This window comes from Erpetoichthys calabaricus, chromosome 13 (assembly GCF_900747795.2).
Source record: "Erpetoichthys calabaricus chromosome 13, fErpCal1.3, whole genome shotgun sequence".
Lineage (NCBI taxonomy): Eukaryota > Metazoa > Chordata > Cladistia > Polypteriformes > Polypteridae > Erpetoichthys > Erpetoichthys calabaricus.
Window position 1 is genome coordinate 21915070 of NC_041406.2, and position 22431 is coordinate 21937500.

A 22431-nucleotide genomic window follows, 5' to 3' on the forward strand; every position below is an offset into this window, starting at 1 on the left:
CTGGGCAGCATTAAAACATCTTTTAAATGCATTGGGTTACTTACAAGGGCTGGCATCCCTTCTGGTGCTAGGTCCTACTTTGCCCGGCATCACTCCAATTTTGTACTGGTCTAAAAAAGAATAAAGAAAATGGACAGATGACACAAAGCAGATACTTTTATGTAATTATGCATATATTGTACGTAACAGTTAGAGAAGAGCTCCTGCAGCATCCACCTGGCACAAGAAACAAATTGGTAAAGGTTAATTCCATCCATCTGTCTTTAAATACATCCGATCCAGTTACAGTTCACAGGAGAGCAGAATGCATCCTAGCAGTTCCAAGCTTGCTCAATAAAATGATAAATAGGTTAGAAGCACCATGTTGTGGATGCTCAGCTTTGTCATATCTGCAATATGTAGTAAATACACAGCAGATACTCAACCCAATGAATGTTCAGTTGAAAAAATACTGTCTAATGCTCCTTGAATTTTTTTCCTTCAATGTGTACTTTAAATCTGTGTACTTTACATATCCTCCCACCTATTTTAACCTACGTATTCACCATAAGGTAACAGGACGTTGATGTCCAACCTGGAGGCTGTAGAAGCAAGGTGGAAACCATCCCTTCACCCACCAACACACAGTGGGACAACTGATGTTTGTTAGTCTACTGTGGAGGGAAAACTGGAATAACAGGAATAAACCCTGTGTAAATACTGGGAGAACATGCAAACACCACATGGATAACACCTGAGTGCAGAATTTAAATCCAGAATTCTTGATCTATGCAGCAGTGGCTTTAAGCACTTTGCCTCAGCTGTGCTGCCCATCTAAGATGGGCTGAAATCTAATGATTTTTGTCTGTCCAGTGCCTACTCTCTGTTGGACTTATTCGGTGTTAACGTTTGCAGTGAACCCTGTATTTGAATGTATTTTGCATTTCTTAGTCATTACATTTTCCATTCCAATAGGTGGCGTATCACAACCATTAGTACTGCTTTTACAAATCTCATACCAAATGGTATATAACAGAGGGGTATTGACCGCGCGTGCGTATGCGGACGCTCACACACACACTCTTGTCCTTTAATTATGATGGATATATATATAATATATATAAAGAGATTTGGAAAAGTCCTGCCCACATAACCACGCACAAAGTTCAATCATTTCTCATTTGTGTGAATGCTATTGTCAGACACATTTCTTGTAGAGAGAAAGAAACGATATTCAGTCACGGGCAGTTATACGTTGTGTTGTCATGGTGTAATTCCAAACATGGAACAAAATTCAATGCGATATTGATGAAAAGGTAAAAGCAAAAAGAGATTGAATATATGGACATGGGTGATATGACAGAAGTGCACCGTGCGAGATGCAGATCACGTGGGACGGCAGCAGCAGCAAGCCAGCAGCTGATCGAGCAAAGAGGAGGTAAAAAAAAATAAAATAAAATGCTGCAATGTACTATCTGTATGTGTGTCTGTTCATTATATACAGTATATTTATATATATATATATATATATATATATATATATATATATATATATATATATATATATATATATATATATATATATATATAATATAAATGCTATTATATATACAGTACATACTAGCTGTGCTACCCATCTAAGACAGGTTGAAATTTAAGTAATCAAGACCGACCTCAGCGTTAGTGTTTGCAGTGCTCCATGCTATGCGTGTCATTGTTATATGCCATTTAGTATGGGATTCATGACAGCAGTATTGATGTTTGTGATGCACCATCTGTTGGAATGACAAATGCATTGCAGAGACATAGAAACTGGACGAACACACAGATGCTTATCATTTTAGTAGGGAGGATATAAATAATCTCTATGCTACCCATCATCGATAGGTTGAAATCAATGTAATCAATGTAGACTTCCACGTTAATATTCGCAGTGCAGCATCTATTGAAATGTATTTTGTAATGCGTGCAGTAATAAAATGCATTGCATCTGTCATTCCAACAGATGGCACATCATAAACATTTGCAGTAATGTGTTACTACAAATGTTTTTGATGCAATATCTGTTGGAATGACAAATGCAATGCATACGTCTGTTATATGCCACTGAGATGGGCCTAACTGCAGCACGCCAATCAGTCACGAAACATTCTCAATTATCAATCTGGATAACATGTTTATGGCAGTTGGTTTACTTGACAGTCTCAGATAAGTCTCTCACAACCCTAATCTTAACCTTAACCATGTAACTGGGCAGCCGCCTAACATCATCAATCTCTTTAACAGAGCAACGCTGTGGAGGTCTGCACCTAGACTCTATTAACTCTGTGATGGGTGTTTCATGACTGACATGGTGCATGTTATATGACTCACATCATAGGTACTGCAAGCTCCAGTTAAGATTTGTTGATGCCGTTTCATATGGGATTTATAAAAGCAGTTTGAATGTTTGTGATGTGCCGTTTGTTGGAGTGACAACATTTTATTACTACAGATGTTTGTTATGCTGTGCCTGTTGCAATGACAGAAACATAGCAACCAGACAGATACACAGACGCACATCAATATATATAGATAATACACAGAATGAGGAGTAGGGTCCTGAAGAATGCCCCCATTTAATAACAGTGTCCAAAGAACAAAACAAAAATCACAAATGTGGAAAAATAAATAAGACTGCAATAGCTATACCGAAAAGAAGCCTACTATTGGTGAAGTTCCATCCTCCACAGTAGACGCTGACTCCCAGTTTGATGAGGATTTAAATACTGGTGGGACTGGAAGAGGCAGGGCTTGAATCGTTGCAGCGGCAGTGATTCTCATACATTTTTAAGGATGGAAATGGAACCCCTGTGCTAGCATTAGTGTCACAGCTTGAGTCTTCCCTGTGTTCCTTTTCTAAGAATCTGCAAAGCGGTCTGTATACTGAAGTGTCTGACAATATGCATATTCAGTGAAGAGCTTCGTCAGAGTACATTAGGAAAAAAGCGGGAGAAGAACAAATTGGTAAAGGTTAGTTCCATCCATCCATTATCCAACCTGCTATATCCTAACTACAGGGTCACGGGGGTCTGCTGGAGCCAATCCCAGCCAACACAGGGCACAAGACAGGAAACAAACCCCGGGCAGGGCACCAGCCCACCGCAGGGCACACACACACACCAAGCACACACTAGGGACAATTTAAGATTGACAATGCACCTCACCTGCATGTCTTTGGACTGTGGGAAGAAACCCACGCAGACACGGGGAGAACATGCAAACTCCACGCAGGGAGGACCCGGGAAGTGAACCCGGGTCTACTAACTGCAAGGCAGCAGCACTACCCACTGCGCCACCGTGCCTGGTTCCATACTGAAATATTACAAAGTAAGTTAAAGACACGTCAGTTGTTCTGCCTTCATCAGGGCTGTATCTCCATTAACAAGTTGTTTTATTTCATATTGCATTTACTTCTGTACAGATGGTGGCCAATCTGAACAGTCTATCATGGTGTCTGAATCTCAATTTAAAACCATGTGTTTGTTTATGCATTTCCATTCTACCCTGAAATAATGGAAACTATGTAACCACTATGTACTGACACTAGTGAGCAATATTTTGATTGTATTTTGCATGTACATCAGCTCTCCCCATAGGTCCTGTAAGTTCTTGTGCTTATTAGAAGTTCCTCTGTAGGACTCCATGCTGTCTTCATCTGAAGTCTAGTGCAGGACATCCAGTAATTTTTCTACCAGAAAGGAAGGGAGAGGATTACAGTCTGTGACTCTTGGCGCAGCTCGGCTCTTCATCCTGTTCCCATTTGTCCTCACTTCATTTTTGCTGCCTCAAGTTCATTACTGCTAGAGAGGAACTAGGTAACATTGAAATTGTAACCCTGAACTAGAAATGGATGGATTGGTTTAATGAGGGATATATGGCTAAGTTTGTCACTCAGTGCCTTTGTATATTCAGTGATTATTTGTGTTGGATGTTCAACTATGGTGAATTGTGACCTGAGGCTAGGTCATTGTGCTGCATTTAGTGCAGCGTATGGTGCAATTAATCCCATCACCTAACCTAAAAAGTGATATCCATTGTTTAATTTCGTCTTGATAGTTTGGACATATGAGACCCCCGTGACTCTAGTTAGGATATAGCTGGCTGGATAATGGATGGATGGTGATTAGTAAAAAAGTCTGACTGGCTGTCCGTTCAGTTGTAACACATTGGTAAACAAAATGCATTTCCATCATTCCCTTTTTAAAGCCATCAATCCAGTTCAGGGTCTGGTAGCAATTATAGCAGCACTGAGTAAAAGGCAGCAACCAGTTTGAGATGGTGTGCCACTCCATTCCACTCCAGGTTAGGTTGGGGAAGCATGCACTGGTACAGCATGTTGCCGCACCCACAACATGACGAAACAGCTCAGGATCCTAGTTGGCCACCCTGCAGGCAGACACGCGGTCCAGTCCCATTGTCCGGAAATTACTCTCTATCTGCCACAACCAGGTGTTATGTGGGCATACCCTTGGCCTAGTCCAGTCACTTGGGTCCTCAACAATGAGGGTCCTGTGAGCCAGATCAACCTTGGGGAATCATGCCACATGGCCATAGTGACGCAACTGACGCTCCATCACAATGCAGGTAATGTGCCTCATTCAGGACTCCATGAGCAGCTGCTCATTTGACACAAAGTCAAACCATTGGTACCCAAGGATTCTTCTAAGAAACACAGTACTTAAGGAGTCCAATCTTTGCCTCAGGACACATCCACAGAAGACTAATTAGAACTGCCAGTTAACCAAAATCATATGTCTTTGGGATTTGGGAGGAAAACCGTGGTGGAAAAACTCCACAAGGTGAAGGTGTTAGAGCATTAGACAAATTTAGATAAGAACAGGAATTCAGCCCAACAAAGCTCACCAGTCCTATCCACTTAATTCCTCCAAAATAACATCAAGTTGAGTTCTGACATTACCTGTAGTCCTACTGTGTACCACACTACTTAGCAACTTATTCCATGTGTCTTTGGTTCTCTGTGAAAATAAAAACCTTCTAATGTTTGTGTGGAAATTTACCCTGAGCAAGTTTCCAACTGCGTCCCAATGTTCTTGTTGTACTCATTTTCAAGTCACAGTCTCGATCCACTGTTGTAATTCCCTTCATAATTTTAATCACTTCAGTCAGGTCTCCTCTTAATCTTCTTTTGCATAAACTGAAAAAGCTCAGCTCTTTAAACTTTCCTCATAACTCATCCCCTGTAGTTCTGGAATCAGCTTAGTTGCTTTCCTCTGGACCAGCGGTTCTCAAACTTCTTTAGAATTTCTTGCTTGGCGGTCCCTTTAAAAATTGTTTGATGGCTCGCGGACCCTTTTATTAAAAATTAAAAACACAAAAAATGTTAAATATGTTGTTTGTTGATTATCTGTAGCCACCTTTAGCGCTCTTATTTGCTTCTAAAATATGCGAAAACTGTTCGCGAGTGTTTTGATTCTACGAAAGAATCGATAATTTTTGATTATGATAAAAATAATAAGGGCTGGTTTGTGCTGAGCGATAACGGTGGGAAAACAATGCGGTGGCAGTGAATAACAGAACAGCGGATTAGTGGTTGGGTCTAGGTGGTGGGGGTAACGAAGGAGCTCAGTCACTTACTTCCCCTCAGATGGTAAAGGTTAATAATTATAAAAATATAAATAGTATAAATATGCAATCATTTCTCACGGTCCCACCGAAACCGCTTCAGGGACCGCGGACCCCAGTTTGAGAACCGCTGCTCTGGATGTTTCATAGTGCTGCCATGTGTTGTATCCTGGAGACCAAAAATGCACCAGTGAGTGAGATCTAACCAGTGTCTTGTAATGCTGGAGCATGACCTTTCTTAGACTTCTGCACCTCAGGGTGCTATATAATCTACAACACTCTGAATGCTGTCTGAAGTTGACAGTGAGCAGTCCACTACGATTCCTAAATTCTTCTCATAAGGTTTACTTATGATCCCAGACCGGCCGTAATCAGGCCAGAATTCAAACTCTGAGGTATGCAGCTGTGAAACATCAGTGCTAAGCCCCAGATGTAGTTTTGTTAATGATTATGGTTTGTTGAATTGTTGGCTGTAGGTTTGTCTGACATGAGCAAGTCTAGGGCTGTAAGCAGGAGTCTTCCCTGCAGTGAACTTGCATCCCATCAAATGTTGGCTCCTGCCTGGTGGTTGATGTTGCCACCTGTGATTGCTTACATGCCTTAGCCAGATTTGATTATGGATGGAAGACTGGATGATTGTGACCTACATGTTTACTACCTAGATTAATGTTATTACGTTTTATATATCCTTCAATTTCGTTGTTCCTTTGTAAAAGTGACAATGACAATAAAGATCTATCTATCTATCTATCTATCTATCTATCTATCTATCTATCTATCTATCTATCTATCTATCTATCTATCTATCTATCTATCTATCTATCTATCTATATTTACAAGGGGGCTCTGCCCCCTGCTCGCTTCGCTTGCCTATCCCCGGCGTTTTGAACCCGTGCCCGGCAGGCAGCCGTAGGTTGCTTTTGTATTGGCCTCTCTTTCAACCTCATGTAGCATTTTTATAGACTTAGCTAATGGGTGATTGTTTATGATCTTAGTGACGTTTCTCATTATAAGCTCCGTGCATTGTTTGTTTTCAGGAAGCTTCATTCGTTGATAGATTACGTCATCTGGATCTAAGATGTATATTTCTGCAAATTTGCGTTCATGAATTGTTTCAGGGTGCACTGTGCAATGTGATGTAATATTTGTCCACATACGCGAAAGCAGTATGGGCCATTGCCAGCTGGTGGCCTGATATTTACTCCGGTAGATGCAAAAGCAAATGAACCATTGTAGGATCTAATGCAGTTCATAAAGTTTTTACTTTCAGGTACATCGTTAGTTAGAAGCTTCCGTAGATATTCAGGATATTCATGTAAAGGAGGCAGTCTAACTTGACCCTTTTGACAACAATGTGTAAACTCATTAGTTGTATTGCCAGTTGTTTCTTCAGGGAAGTTAAGTGAATGACAATGATTGGAGCTGAGACAGTTTTTCTTCCGTGGGGTTTCAGAAGCGCATTGTAGGCGCCTACGTTTATTTTTTTTTTCATGCGGGCTCGTCTTTGTGGTCCCGTTACTCGAGCCGTATCATTTTGCACCCGTGATCGTGAATGCATGACTTGTCTGTTCTTTATCGTTAGTAATATGGGTAAGTAATAAGGAGGATCGCACTTACTGTTAATAGGGAGCGTTCTCTGTGATTGTACGGTTAATAGTGCATCACTGTAATGAGATTCACCCACGCTGTATAGTTTGTACGTGTTCAGATGACGTATGTTTAATACGGAGCGGTCGTTTCTTCTTATTATTACCCATCAGGTGTTGCGCCTGTGTTATCTGTGGTTGTCCTGTTAATATTGCATAACTGTAATGTGATTTCAATATGTAGTGTAGTCCGGTTTCTTGTTGTTAATGTATGACGTCCGGTGCCCGCGTGCGGTTTTTTAGAAGTGCGTGGAGTATGCTGTGTAGTGTGTACGTTGATTTCAGATGCGCGTTGTAGGCAAATGCTCCTATCGTAGTATCTGCCGTTTTCCGTACCACAATTCGCTTTCCGTAATATCTTGGGGTTGATGTGTGACCCTTGGTGGACTCCGTAGTCTGTCCCATGTTACTCTGGTGTGGGGGGGTGACTCCTCTTTTTCCGTACCATCTCGGGCTTGATTTGTGAACCTTTGTGGACTTCGTAGTATGTCCCGTTTCACTGTGGGGCGGGGATAATGTGATTCAAATATGTTGTTTTGTTCGTATTTGTGGGGTTTCTTTATGATGTCGGGTGTTTGCTTGCGGTTGCTCTTTCGTTTTTGAGCGTTAATCTCGGGCTTAATGGGTGACCCTTTGTGGACTCCGTAGTCTGTCCCATTTCACTCGGGGGCGTGGGTCTGACTCCTGTTTTTTGTGTGCTGTGGGCGTGTTGCCTCATTTCTTATTTATGTTAGTGTGTGTACTCCGTAGTCTGTCCCGTTTCACTCGGGGGCGTGGGTCGGACTCCTCTTTTTTGTGTGCTATGGGCTTTGTATGGCGCCTGTGTCTGACTCCTCTTTTTTGTGTGCTATGGGTGCGTTGCCTCATTTCTTATTTCTGTTAGTGGAGGGGGGCTTTGTGTCTCATTTCTTATTTATGTTAGTGTGTGTACTCCGTAGTCTGTTCCGTTTCACTCGGGGGCGTGTGTCGGACTCCTCTTTTTTGTGTGCTATGGGCTTTGTGTGGCGCCTGCGCACCATGTCTCCTGCGATTTCTGTTAGTTGGAGGGGGGCTTTGTGTGGCGCCTGCGCACCATGTCTCCTGCGATTTCTGTTAGTTGGAGGGGGGCTTTGTGTGGCGCCTGCGCACTATGTCTTTTGCGTCCATGGGCAGGTCCCTGCATCCATATCTGGTTTACCATTCTCATTTAGTAATATGGATTATATGGAGCAGAGTTTGGGGACGGTTGGATGAAAAATTCAGACTGTTTTGTTTACCTGTTACCAATTAAAATACAATATATTTTATCTTTCACAATGATACTTTGCAATGTCAGGACTTTGTGGGACCTGGATTTAAATTCATGACTTTGTATGTTCTGTTACTTTTGTTGATTTTTTTACATTCTTTGTTTTTAATGGTGTCTATATGATTAAGCTGCCTGACTGATGTTCTGTATGTTTTGTGGGTGGATCCCCAAGAGGTGGGGCCACCTGCCAATCACCAGCAGGAACCGCCCTCTGCCCTATAAATCCGGAGAGTCTCCCACAATTCTTGCCGGTTCATTTTGAATGTGCTAGGGAGTTTTTTTGGTTTTTCTTTGTTTTTGCTACACTTTATACTTTTTTTTGTTGATTTTTGACAGTTTGCTCTGTTTTGTTGACAGTTCTTTTAATTTGCTGTTTTGGGACTTACTTGCTTGGACTGCCTAGGATTGTGCTCTGTGGAGCTTCATAGCTTTTGGAATACTGTTTTGTAAAGAACAAATCTTTTATTTTATAAAGACCATGTGTTTACCCTATTACTTTGATGGTTTATTGCCCCTCAAGTGGGCGTTATTAGCATGATTTAGAGATCCCAGCTCACGACTAAGTGTTCCCCTGTGATGGATTGATGCCCTTCCCAGTGGTGGCTGCTGTCTGGGTTGGCTTCTGCTTCTTGCATCCATTTAATGTTTAATGGACAAAGTATGTTTACAATGAATAGATGGCTGGCTGTTCAGTTCTGTATGTACATTTGTGTCAAATGTATTGTTAATATGTGTCCATGTGTGTGTCTATATGTTTGTTCATGCATTTAATTTATAATAACTACCATCAGCATTACCCAATGAAGGCGATGAAATGAAACTTGTCATTGCATAGTACAATGAAGTTAAGATGCCATCCCCAGTGATGCTAACAGACAAATACTAACATACAAAATAAATACAACTAGAAATAAAAAATGCAGGTATGAAATAAAAAGAATCAAATACTGCTTCTTCTTCTTTCGGCTACTCCTGTTAGGGGTTGCCACAGCAGATCATCTTGTCCACATGTTGATTTGGCAAAATTTTTCACCTGATGCCCTTCCTGACGTAACCCTCCCCATTTATCTGGGCTTGGGATCGGCACGAAGAAACACACTGGTTTGTGCATCCCCTGTGAAAAAGCTATCGTTAAAATTGAATTGCTGCTATTTTAAATGTTGCACATGTTACTGCTTCACATTGTCATTATTGTACATAGTCAATATTTACAAGGACAACTACTTGTAGCCCACATCGCCGTCAATGGACAGTAATATAAGAACAGTGGAAGCAGTATGAGTGTGTGTGTACACATGTATGTCACTATATGTTAGAAGGAATTAGGAGAGTCAAGATCTCCGCAAAGCAGAGTTCAATATTTAGATGGCATTGGGTTAAAAACCATTCAGGAGCCTGGAGTGCGGGTCTTCAAAGACCTGTAGCATCTTCCAGAGGACAGCAGCTGTACAAAGATGAAGGCCAGGAGGGGACAAGTCCTTACTGATGTTTAGCACCGTGCAGTATAAATGTCCCCTCCTGCATTCAGGTGTGTATTTCTGGGCTGATCTAATGACCCTCGGCATAGCCCTCTTGTCAGCTGCTGAACAGCTGGACTACCAGCTCCGAGATTGCATTAGTGAGGATGTTCAGAGCACCAGAGGCTGCTCAGACAAATTGGCCGTGTCCTTAGGAAGTAGAGTCACTTATGTGTCTTCTTCAGCGAAGAGGTGGTGGTTGATTGTCCACGTGAAGTTCTCGAAAATATGGGTGCCCAAGAATTTAAAGTGTGGTATAATAATGTGAGCAGTAATCCATCCATTCTTTGTTGAGCCCACTTGGTCCAGTCCAGGGTTGTATGTGTTTATTCTAACATCACCAGAGGTTAAAGCAACTAATAACACTTGTTCGGCAACCTCTTGGGGGCACAACCTCATTCACAAATTTGCAAAAACCCAATCTAGAGTTACCAGTTAATCTAATCTGCATAGTTTTTGGGATGTGGAAGTAAGCTGTCGTACTTGGAGTCAAGACGAGAATGTACAGACTCCACATGGTGGTGTGTAATTATAGAAAAAAAATGATTTTGAAATGTTATATACACTGCGCTGTGCTGTATAGGCTGGGATCACATCTTGGGCTGGGCTCGTTTTTTTTTTTTGTGCCCATGCTTTGGCTGTCCGTAACAGTTTAATTGAATAAGTAGTTTCAGAAAGTTATGTTCCTTGTCCCATTGGGCGATCCCCATTGCCAGGTTCTAGTATCATTGTGTTTGCCCCACTTTTGACTTTCATCTGACTGGTGCTACACCACTGGTGCTCTCACTCTTTCCTCCACTTGGAGTGTTGGCTCCATGCAGCTTTGAGCACCACCTTTGGGAGCTACAAGGCACAGCCCTCCAACAGAAGACTTATGGGCAGACACGGGTCACTATATCCCAGGCCTGGGACTATCCTGGCATTTCCAGGGAGGAGACAGAAGCACTTGTTGTAGATTAGGTGGCCTGATCTGTCCAGCTTGCCATTTCCCCACTGCAAACAAGTGAATGTTCAGAAAATGAATGAATTGCTGGATTATTATAAAGTCTGTGTGATGCTACAGGAGGAGAGGTGGTTCCTCTCAGTGTCCTCTCAGTGTCTGCAGGGCTCACCCCTTCAATTATCAAAACGGCAACCCTATGTGTCGATTGAGTAGCTGGGCAGTAAGGATTCCAGAAAGCAGAGCACTCCTCGGTGTCTGGAGCGTGTGCCCCTTAACATAACATAAACAGCACCAATGTCGCCTAATAGTTGGACTGGCTCTTGAAAAACTTAATTTTTGGCCGTATTACAACAGGGTTACACATGTACAGGATTGGGCAGACATTTCCCTGTGTTATGCTGGTATAGGGAACAAAAAAGTGGCATCACTCCTACACACATGCACATAAAAAGAAGATGCCAGTGTGGACTTGAGGTTTGTTTGGACATTGTATCATTGGAGGCCCCCTTTGATTTTGGATTTGCACATAGATAGCAGTGTACTCTCTTGGTATAGCCATCTGTAGATGCTTGGGTCTGAGCAGCAGCCTACGTTGTGCACTCAATAATTGTAGATCAATTTGTGGAAGTAAATTAGATGTGGACATGCAAGCACAGTGTGTAAGGTGTCAATGGTGCTGTAATTATTACAAAAAGAAATCAATTTTTGACTGCACTTGATGGAACCCTGCCCGGAGTTTGTTTCCTGCCTTGCACCCTCTTGTTGGCTGGGATTGACTCCTGCAGACCCCCGTGACCCTGTAATTAGGATATAGCGGGTTGGATAATGGATGGATGGACTGCGCTTGATCCGTATTTGGTGTTGCACTGGGCTGGAGTGTAGCCTTTTCTGGCAGTAGGTCCCTTGGTGGGTCGCCAGTCTGTCACAGGTCACACTGTCACATATTCATCTAACCCTACTGTACCTCACAAGGGGAAGAACAGTGCACTGCCAAGTGGAACGCCGTGGTGAACACAGAGAGAATGTGTAAACTCCACACAGAGAGCCTTTGAGTGGGCTGGAGTTCAAACACGCCACTCTGGAGATGTGCCATCATGTTGTCTCTATAAACTGCACATGTTATTGTCAGTAAGGCTTTGAATGGAAATACCGCAGAATTTGATTCCATTTAAGTGTGTTGGAAATGTCCCTGCTTTTACTGCTGATCTCTGGGGAAATCTGTGGGTGAATTCTACTGGCTGTTAGTTTATTGCTGATATCAGGAGAAAGTGAAACCTAAGAGTAACATCACATTTATTTTACATTTAATCAATACAGGTCACATGATAGGCCAAATCAATAAATCTAGTTCTTGTTCATGTATCCTGTTAACCCATGCTGATTGTCCTTCCATCCATTTTTATCCTAAGAAGGGTTGCACGGGGCTGCAGTCTTTCCCAGCAAGCATAAGGCCTAAGGCAGTAACAATCCACTGGACAGGACACCAGTCCATCGCATGGTGAACACACACACACTCGCCACTCACACCAGGGTAAATTTAGCATCCAGTTCACCTAACCTGAAAGTGTTTGGACTGTGTGAGAAAACTAGAGACCCTGGAAAAAAAACCAGAAGAACGCCGGTCTCCTTGTGTACTAGACATCAGCATACCTGGCTTCCCTGCTCGATTAAAGTTCTTTTGAATGAAAGCTTACATATTTTTTAATATTGAGTTCAAAAATGAAGATCTGTTGATTTGGTGTGAATGGCATTGCAGGCTGGTCCATATCTGAGAGCTGGCAGGGCTGGGGCAGTTCATGTTTCCTTATCTAGATGAGCAGATTGATATGGTTACACTCCTTTGTGTGCTTTAGGTGGACATTTCACTGTGGAATTAAGAGGTCAACAACGTGACCTCCTGTCAAATAGAAACAGATGTTAGCTAAGGCAGAAAGTTGAGACTCTTGTGGGAGTGTAGAATGATAGCTGGCCATGAGCAGGAGTGGCTGAGAATAAGAGTGGTGGAATATACCAATAGGACTTTCAAGAATCTGCCGTTTGTCTCTCAAGATTGCAGTGGGGAAAAACAAGGCAAACAACACATCAGGCAAAGACCCCATTTGATTGCCAAAAGCAGAGTGTAATAACTTGCATTTGTTGCTGCTCTTCCTCATGACGTGTTCTCTATTGAGGAAGTGGAAGAAATGATGACCACCTTCTCATTTGTGTTGTTCCCGTAATGGGAGGAAGTGACTTCACTGGTGGGCTCCCATCAGCTTCTCTCCCAGTGTAAGAAATAAAGATGTGGAAAAGTTGTTGGAGACCAAATCCTTTTCTAGCACTTTTGATTGAATGCAATATTAAAGATAGAAAACCTGACCGGACAAACAAATATAATTTTTAAATCATTACTTTCTTTATTCAAGGAAGAAATAATCCAACACCCCCTGTCTCCTATGTGAAAAAGTAACTGCCCCTGTAGTTTCAACACCTTCAGCAGCAATAGTTATAATTATAACTAAGTACTTCCTATAATTTGACATCAGTCTTCCACATTGCCCTTGAGGAGTTTTTCTCTGCCCTTCTTTGCTTTAATTCAGACACACTGTTCGCTTGTTTCAGGTTGTGCGACAGCATCTTCACTGGCTTCAAGTCATTAAGTTTGCCACCGTAGAACTTTAACTGTGTTATCTCTGAGCCGTTTAGTTGTAAACTTGCTTTTGGGTTATTGCCCTGCCGCTTAACTTAATTACACTTCAGCTTCAGGTCATGGACAGATGACTGGGCATTCTGATTAAGAATATTCTGGTAAAAGTGTAGAACCCATGGTTCCTTCTTGAAGGCTCTGGGGCAGCAAAGCATCCCCACTCCATCACACTGCCATCTCAGTGTTTTATTGTACTACAAGTAAGCCCGCGATTCTCTAGAGAATCGTAAATCCAAGAATGGCAATCAGTTTCTGTTCCGTCCGATATTTGGATGGATGAAATATCATGGAGGGTGGGTGCGTCTGTGGAAATGTCATTTAATTAAATAAGCATATCTGTACTTAGGCGGTTTCGTTTTGTGGAGACGTGATTCCATTGCCTTTGCTGACACCGACTGCTGGTAGAGTGGAGCACAGCAAGTTTAGGTGTGGGCGGTCACGTCCAGGCGGCTGTAGAACCTGGCGTGCACGCTTTACCTCATGTTTAGTTCACAGGTCATGAAGTGGGCGCCACCTACTGACTCTGGGAAGCCGCTGCGTTTGACTGTGGGGCGCCGTGGCGCATTTGTACTACAACGGATTCTTTGTGTGGGCGCCTTCGTTCATTGTTGTTGCGTTCGTTCATTGTGTCTATCCATACAGGCTCGTTTTGTATTTCCGTTAGTTGAGCTCTTTCATTGTGGAGCTGTGACGTGTTTACTGACTCTGGGAAGCTGCCGCGGCTGGCACATACATACTACTGACTCTGGGAGGCCGCTGCGTTTGACTGTGGGTTGTGGTGTCTGGGCGCCAACTACTGACTCATGGAAGCTGCTGCGTTTGACTCTGGGGCGCTGCGGTGTAGTGCGCATGCGTTTCGATGCGTCCGTGCATAAATTAAAACTGTGGTTTAGTAATATAGACTAGACATTAAGCCCGTTACAATAATGGGCGCTAGAACAGTAGTGCATAAACACTTAGGAACAGTCTATATTAAATGGCAAGGGTCCTTGACCTCATTCTGTTTCTATTTTTTTTACCTCATGAAATTTTTCCGTAAAATGCCTGTAATTTTTTCTGACAGTTATACTGGCTTTGATGTCCGTAATATGCATTTAATTTTCTGTCACAACAGTGGGCAATCAGCAGATTCTCCCCAGCAACTGATGTAATGTCTGGCTGATTATTGTATGTGTGGCGTCTCCCCAGCAATGGATTTTATGAGCGCGAAAATAAATCTACTTTTAAAAGTCATCGTATTGTAATATCATGGAAATTCGTATATTTAGGAAAACCCCTTCAACGACTGACACTTTACACTTTACCGGGCAAGCTTCTTAATCGCAAATCTGACATCCTCAGAGTGAACACTTGCACAACAACAAACACTAATCCCACCTCTTTGGGGAAGCTGGTCTCCACGTCTCAGTACACGATTGGATTTTTCGTGCATTATGTTTTAGGTCTTACTTCATTTAACGAAATCCGATTGGATCGGCCGCGCGATATTTTATAGGTCCCGCCCTCTCTGTCTTGTGTGACGCGTCAGGCGGCCTTTGAAGCATCTGCTTTGAAGCATCGCACCGTGCCCCGCGCATGCACACTTCACCAGAAGACACACACACATGGACACTGGACGCACACAGGGGTTTTATTAAAGAGGATAGGCATGATGTTCTTACAATTGGACTCTGTGTTAGTTTTATACTACGCTTAGTTTTATATGTATTGTCTAAAATGTTCTACTTTTGACCCGTCTGTCCACATTCCAGAAAGCTTGGGAATTATTCTGGAATTTCCTTTGTTTGTGGCAAACAAAAACATAACCTACTAACAAAAATATAAAATATAAGAAATATATTGACATACAGTACATTTGGATTTAAAAAGTGGCAGTTTTCCTACTCCACCTGCCCCCTTTTTAGAGATACCCTATGTACACACCCAGGTTTCAGTGAAACGCATAGCCACACTGTTTGGATATGGCCGGGCTGTCCCATAAATTTCCCACTGCTGGGACTTGCTAAATTCTAAACGTCTGGAGGTTTCATGACATGCTGGTGTGATTTTCCTGTGTGACTGCACTGTGTTACTAAGAATTTTTATCATAACATGAAGAAAATAGATCTTTGTGTTTACATGTTGGAGAATTTTATATTGCATTAAGTTGTTTTTCAAAAGGTGTAACTCGGAAACCCGCTCCTTGATGACTTCAGGGTTCTGAGTTCTACCACTGGCTAGGTGACTCTCTTTGTGAAGTTTATATGTTCTACCCACGATTTGGTGGGTTTGTCCCATTTCATCATATTAGGTTGCTTGGCATTTTAAAAAGCTATAAAAGTAAGTACTGATAGTTGTCTTGAGGGTACATCAGGGGCAAACTGGCCCTATATATAGTCTCTGTGGAATCTGCATATTCCCCCTGTGTTCATGTGGGTTGTCTTAAGGGGGCTCTGCCTTTTACACATGCCAAAATGTATATACACTACCTCGGAGAGAGAGAGTGAGTAGTCTTTGAATGATGAAGACTGGGAGGTGAGTGTAGTCAAAAGCGAGCCAGAAGTCAAACCAGACTGTTGTCAAAAATAGAATCGCTAACCAAATGGAGTCTGAAACTCAAGCCTATTTTCTTTAACCAACAATAACAGTTTTAATTTGCATGCTAACCCAGGTTATCCGTGAATCTTGGATAGAAACACAATGACAGGGGTGACCTTTGAACTCGTCATCCTGATGACGTAACAGGCGTTGCACATTCCAGGGAATCCCCGACACCAGTGTTCTAAATTTCAGCATCTGCAGTGAAACAAAAATTGTATTACGGCATAACAGTAAATCTTAACAACTTCTTAAATTCAGTATGAAACTAGAAACTAATGATATAGTGTGAATCCTTGGGTCCTAAACCCTGTAAATTGAATTGAATTAAATTAAACTTTATTGGCAATTTTCACTATCATGTGCTAGGAATTTAAATTCTTGCAGCTGGTTTCACACATACACATATACATTTATAAATAATAAGAATAGATAATACCCAAAACTCTGACTAGACAACATATCAACAGGACCCATGCCTATTCAGTTTTTACTGCAGTGGGGAATAAAGCTGTTCTTGTTGTGTGAATTTTTTGTCATAATAGACCTTATCCTCTTACCAGAAGGAAATGTCCTGCAGAGTCCATGACCAGGATGGTTATTATCGGAGATGATCTTACTTGCACACTTGACAATCCTAGCGGCATGCTAGTTCTGGGGCGATGGCAACTGGCAGCCAATCACCTTCTCTGCTTTCTGGATGATACTCTGTAGTCTTTCCTAATCTTTGACTGTATCATATATAAAACAGAATAAATAAACATATACTTTATAAAAATTCATACAAGATAAAATGTGAATTGTAAAAATATGTGTTATGTTGACAGTGAAGTCTAACTTGTCGTGGTATGGTTGTGTACATGAATGGGCTCTATGATAGACTGGTGCGCCATCCAGGGTTGCTCCCAGAATTGTGCCTGGTGCATTCAGGATGGGCTTCAGCCCTCCATGACACATGATTCAACCTCGAAAGTTGGATGTCAGAGCTGGGAATGACGTCACACCCATGTTGACCGCATTTCAGAAAAAGCAATTCAGATGCCTCAAGGAAAACCTGTTTTGCTTGCTCTTTCGAAATACAGACAACTACTGAACAAGTTGATAACAACACATCACGTGGTATTTTGTGCATCCAAACATTGTAGCAGCATATCCACAGATAGAAATTACACAATACTGTGTGTACGACTGATTTGATGAGACACAAATAGAAAGAAGTGCAGATAAATAGTATAATACTACAGCTTTTACTTCTGTTGATGGGCAGTGCAGCCATCTTGGATTTTGAGGTCAAGTTGCTGAGACTCTTATGACTTTCTGAGTAGAAAGTCCAACTTATTGTGGATATTACACTTGAAATGTCTTACTTGGAACTCAGAAATTCCGACTTCCCATTTCAAATGCAGCACAGCATTAGTGAGTGCTGTGCTGTGTTGAGCATTTTCCTAAATAGTGTTTTTCGATCTCCTGACCTGTAGTTTTCCCTGAATTCACCTCTTTCTTCATTATGTAGTTTTTACCATAAAGTCCACTTACCAACTATAACACATGCCTGTGTTAAGGACACTTCAAGGTGTCCAAGGATTAATTATGAAATAAGATAACCAGGAGAGAGAAGCAGTAAGCAGGATGTCATCTTGAACAGAAGTGTGGAAACCAAGAAGACAAACTAAACCAAACTGACAGCATCCAAGTGCAAGTCGAGAACTCATAGTCAGTGATGAAAGAAAGGACATCGTACCCCAAGGGCCTACTTGAAAGCAACTAACACTAAGAATTGTGACTTGAATTTTTTTATGCACAAAAGGGATGAGTGGGATTGGCTTGAGGCTCTATTTACAGTATATCGTCACATCCATTGATGTCACAGCCCAGGTGCCACTATAGAAGGCAAGATGATAACAGATTTGTTAAGTATTGATTATTTTAGATGAACAAAATGACAGGAACTGGTTGTTAAACATCCAAAAGATTAACATTGACTTAATTAGTAATATTAAACATAATAAAACAATAAAAAACTACAAAGGCAGGACCATAATCTAACCTAAAACCTGCAAAACGAGACTCGCCCCAAATGGTGTAGCTAGCCTCAGAACTGCTAACTGTAGGCTTCCAGCCTAGCAGAACCCTCAGCAAGGCGAGCTGGCAAAATAAATGGCTAAATGTCCCAAAAGTATAAGAGAAGCTCTACAAGAGGTGGGATAACCGTAAGGCCTTGAATGTGTAGAAAAGTGCAAATGGAGGATTTTTGTTTTTAACGAAAAATAGAAGAATACGAGGAAAACTCAAAAGAGACAAATTAGACAAATGGCAAACAAATCCAGAATCCCAGGTCCAGGATTACAATCCAGAAGACGTAACCTTTAAACAATGCAGGAAAGTCGCAAAAACCAGTAACTCCAACAAAGTCGGAAATATTTAAAAATGCTTCTAAAACAAGAGCAGTGATTTCCTGATCTGCACTTACTTAGCTCTCTTCTTAAATGGCCAGAGAGAGCGGTTTAGAAAGAGTGATGTCAGGGTGGGCCTGTCTCCTGGGGCTCACACACAAAGCACAAGGAATGGAGGTGCAGTTAAAAGGGACAATACAAAATTGTGAAAATAACAGAAAATACATAGACATATGAAAAAATAATCATTCAAAAATGACATTAAAACTTAAGTGCAGACCCAAGCCACAATTCAACCTGAACTCCTGAGAAACACCTTCTGTGCACTGATAGGGAGATTTCGGTGTAAGTAGTTGCAGATTCTTAAAAATATTTTTTTTTTGGTTATTTATTTTTTAATTTAGATGTAACCTCACATGCTTTACACACCACCCTCACCCATGTGGACAGCTAAAACTAGATCTTTTGTTATTTATAGATTGTATCTCAGCTTTCAGCACTATAGTTCCTGACAGGCTGTTCACCAAACTAAGGGAGTTGACACTGAAAACACCCTTTTGTGAGGCGTTGTTGGATTTCTTCATAGCAGACCCCAGGTAGTGAGAATGGGACACTGAGTCTCAAACACAATTTTCCTCATTACAGGTGTCCCTCAAGAATGCCCCCTGCTCTATTCCCTTTATACCTAAGATTGCATACCTCCAACTCCATTATGAAGTTTGCTCATGACACAGTGGTGATAGATTTCATCTCCCATACCTACCTGGAGGAGGTGGAGAACGAAGATAGCCTTCAACTTAATGTCAGCAAGGCTAAGGAACTGATTGTGGATTTCAGCAGAAAACAGCAATTGTGCTTCACACCAAGTCCATATCAATGGGGCTGCTATGGAAAGGGTGAGCAGCTTCAGGTACCTTGAAGCTCATATCTCTGAGGACCTGACAAGGACTCGGCTAACCCAAGCTCATCACAAAAAGGTGAGGCAGTGTCTGTACCATCTGATGCAAATGGGGAAATTTAGGGTTTCTCCAGTGATCCTAAAATCTTTCTACACAGGCGTTGTAGTAAGCATCTTAGTTAGCACTGAACAACACATCCTATTTTGGCAACTGCTCTACACCAAATTGCAAAGCACTGAAAAGGCTGATTCAAGAAGTAGAGCACACCATAAGATCTGCTCTCCCCACCATGCAGGTCACTTACAATAAAGGTGGTGTAGGACCAGAGCAACCAAAATCATCAAGGACTGCTCAACCCCAGAAACAGATCACTGAACCTGCTGAAATTGGGCAAATGACTCCATAGTCTAGAGGTGTCCAGGAGAAGCTTCCCTCCTCAATCCGTAAGGCTTCTTAATCGGGACATCTTTTCAACATTACCTACATACTGGTCTTAACAGATCATTCCTGCCTCATATTTGTCATTTTTTAATATGTATATTTAATATGTATGTGTGTGTATAGTGTGTGTGTGTGTGTGTATATATATATATATATATATATATATATATATATATATATATATATATATATATATATATATATAATGTGGTGGGTGGCTGGGGGCGGTACCCAGCTGGGATGCCTGGAATGACCGGGAGAGGGACTACGCCTCCTCCGGACCACGAGAGGAGAGCCGCCCTGGTTTGTATGGTGGCCACAGGAACAGAACGTGGAAACTCAACCGTGTAGGGGCCCGTGGTCACCGCCAGGGGGTGCCCAGACGCCTGAGAAGCCCTGGACGTCAGCACTTCCACCACACCCGGAGGTGTTGGCGGAAGGAAAACCAGGGACACCCGGAGTGCTTCCGGGTGCTCGTGTGGCACTTCCACCACACCAGGAAGTGTCGCAGGAAGCTTGTCAGGAGGCACCTGGAGTACGTCCGGGTGGACTAAAAATGGGCCACCTCCCTCCATTTGGGAGCTAGAGTCAGGAGCTGGAGTTGGATGGAAGAGAACAGAGTTCGGAGGAGAGGAGTGGAGGCGGTGAAGGAAGGCTGGAGATTGAGAGGCCTGGACTGAGGGTGTGGAGTGCAGGGGCACCGGGTTGTGTGCGATACACTTGTATATATTGTAAATATGAATAAACGTGTTGTGGTGTTTGAACCATCGGTGTCTGCCTGTCTATGTCCGGGGCTGGCTTCCACAATATATATAGTGTATATAAAATCTATATAAAATCCATTGTCTGTCTGTCTGCATGTCTGTCCGCTTTTCATGAGAGAACTACTTAACGGATTTAGATCAGGTTTTTTTCTATAATTTGCTTGAACATTCCGGTTGAGTTTGCGACTTCTCTCATTGTGCTAAGTATCATAGTTCCCTTGTGGTACCAATTTATTTGCGTGAATCCAAGAGACACGCAGTGGGCCGTGGGGATGAGGGCAGGGCCCTCCTCACTCATGCTCCAGCCTTGGGGTGTGTACCTAATCTCTGCTTAGCTAGCAAACGAGACAACTACTTAATGGATTTAGATCAGGTTTTTTTTTCTAGAATTTGCTTGAACATTCTGGTTGATTTCGTGGATTCTCTCATCGCGCTTAGAATCATAGTTCGTTTGCAGGAGCGATATATTGACACTAATCCGAGACAGAGGCTACAGGCCGAGGGTAGGGGGAAGCCTGACGTCAGGTTTGGGGAGCTGGGCAGGGCCCTTATCACTGCCCTGTTTCACTACTATGTGGGTGGAGCCGCGGGGGATAGCTAGTATATATATATACAGTGGTGTGAAAAACTATTTGCCCCCTTCCTGATTTCTGATTCTTTTGCATGTTTGTCACACAAAATGTTTCTGATCATCAAACACATTTAACCATTAGTCAAATATAACACAAGTAAACACAAAATGCAGTTTTTAAATGATGGTGTTTATTATTTAGGGAGAAAAAAAATCCAAACCTACATGGCCCTGTGTGAAAAAGTAATTGCCCCCTTGTTAAAAAATAACCTAACTGTGGTGTATCACACCTGAGTTCAATTTCCGTAGCCACCCCCAGGCCTGATTACTGCCACACCTGTTTCAATCAAGAAATCACTTAAATAAGAGCTGCCTGACACAGAGAAGTAGACCAAAAGCACCTCAAAAGCTAGACATCATGCCAAGATCCAAAGAAATTCAGGAACAAATGAGAACAGAAGTAATTGAGATCTATCAGTCTGGTAAAGGTTATAAAGCCATTTCTAAAGCTTTGGGACTCCAGCGAACCACAGTGAGAGCCATTATCCACAAATGGCAAAAACATGGAACAGTAGTGAACCTTCCCAGGAGTGGCCGGCCGACCAAAATTACCCCAAGAGCGCAGAGACGACTCATCCGAGAGGTCACAAAAGACCCCAGGACAACGTCTAAAGAACTGCAGGCCTCACTTGCCTCAATTAAGGTCAGTGTTCACGACTCCACCATAAGAAAGAGACTGGGCAAAAACGGCCTGCATGGCAGATTTCCAAGACGCAAACCATTGTTAAGCAAAAAGAACATTAGGGCTCGTCTCAATTTTGCTAAGAAACATCTCAATGATTGCCAAGACTTTTGGGAAAATACCTTGTGGACTGATGAGACAAAAGTTGAACTTTTTGGAAGGCAAATGTCCCGTTACATCTGGCGTAAAAGGAACACAGCATTTCAGAAAAAGAACATCATACCAACAGTAAAATATGGTGGTGGTAGTGTGATGGTCTGGGGTTGTTTTGCTGCTTCAGGACCTGGAAGGCTTGCTGTGATAGATGGAACCATGAATTCTACTGTCTACCAAAAAATCCTGAAGGAGAATGTCCGGCCA

At 42.2% G+C, this 22431-nt stretch overlaps 1 protein-coding gene across 4 annotated transcripts in view; it reads left to right on the forward strand.

Moving 5' to 3' along the window:
• Positions 1-22431, forward strand: part of pleca (plectin a) — an 828744-nt gene that overhangs the window by 357863 nt on the left and 448450 nt on the right. The gene's annotated exons all lie outside the window — the stretch shown is intronic.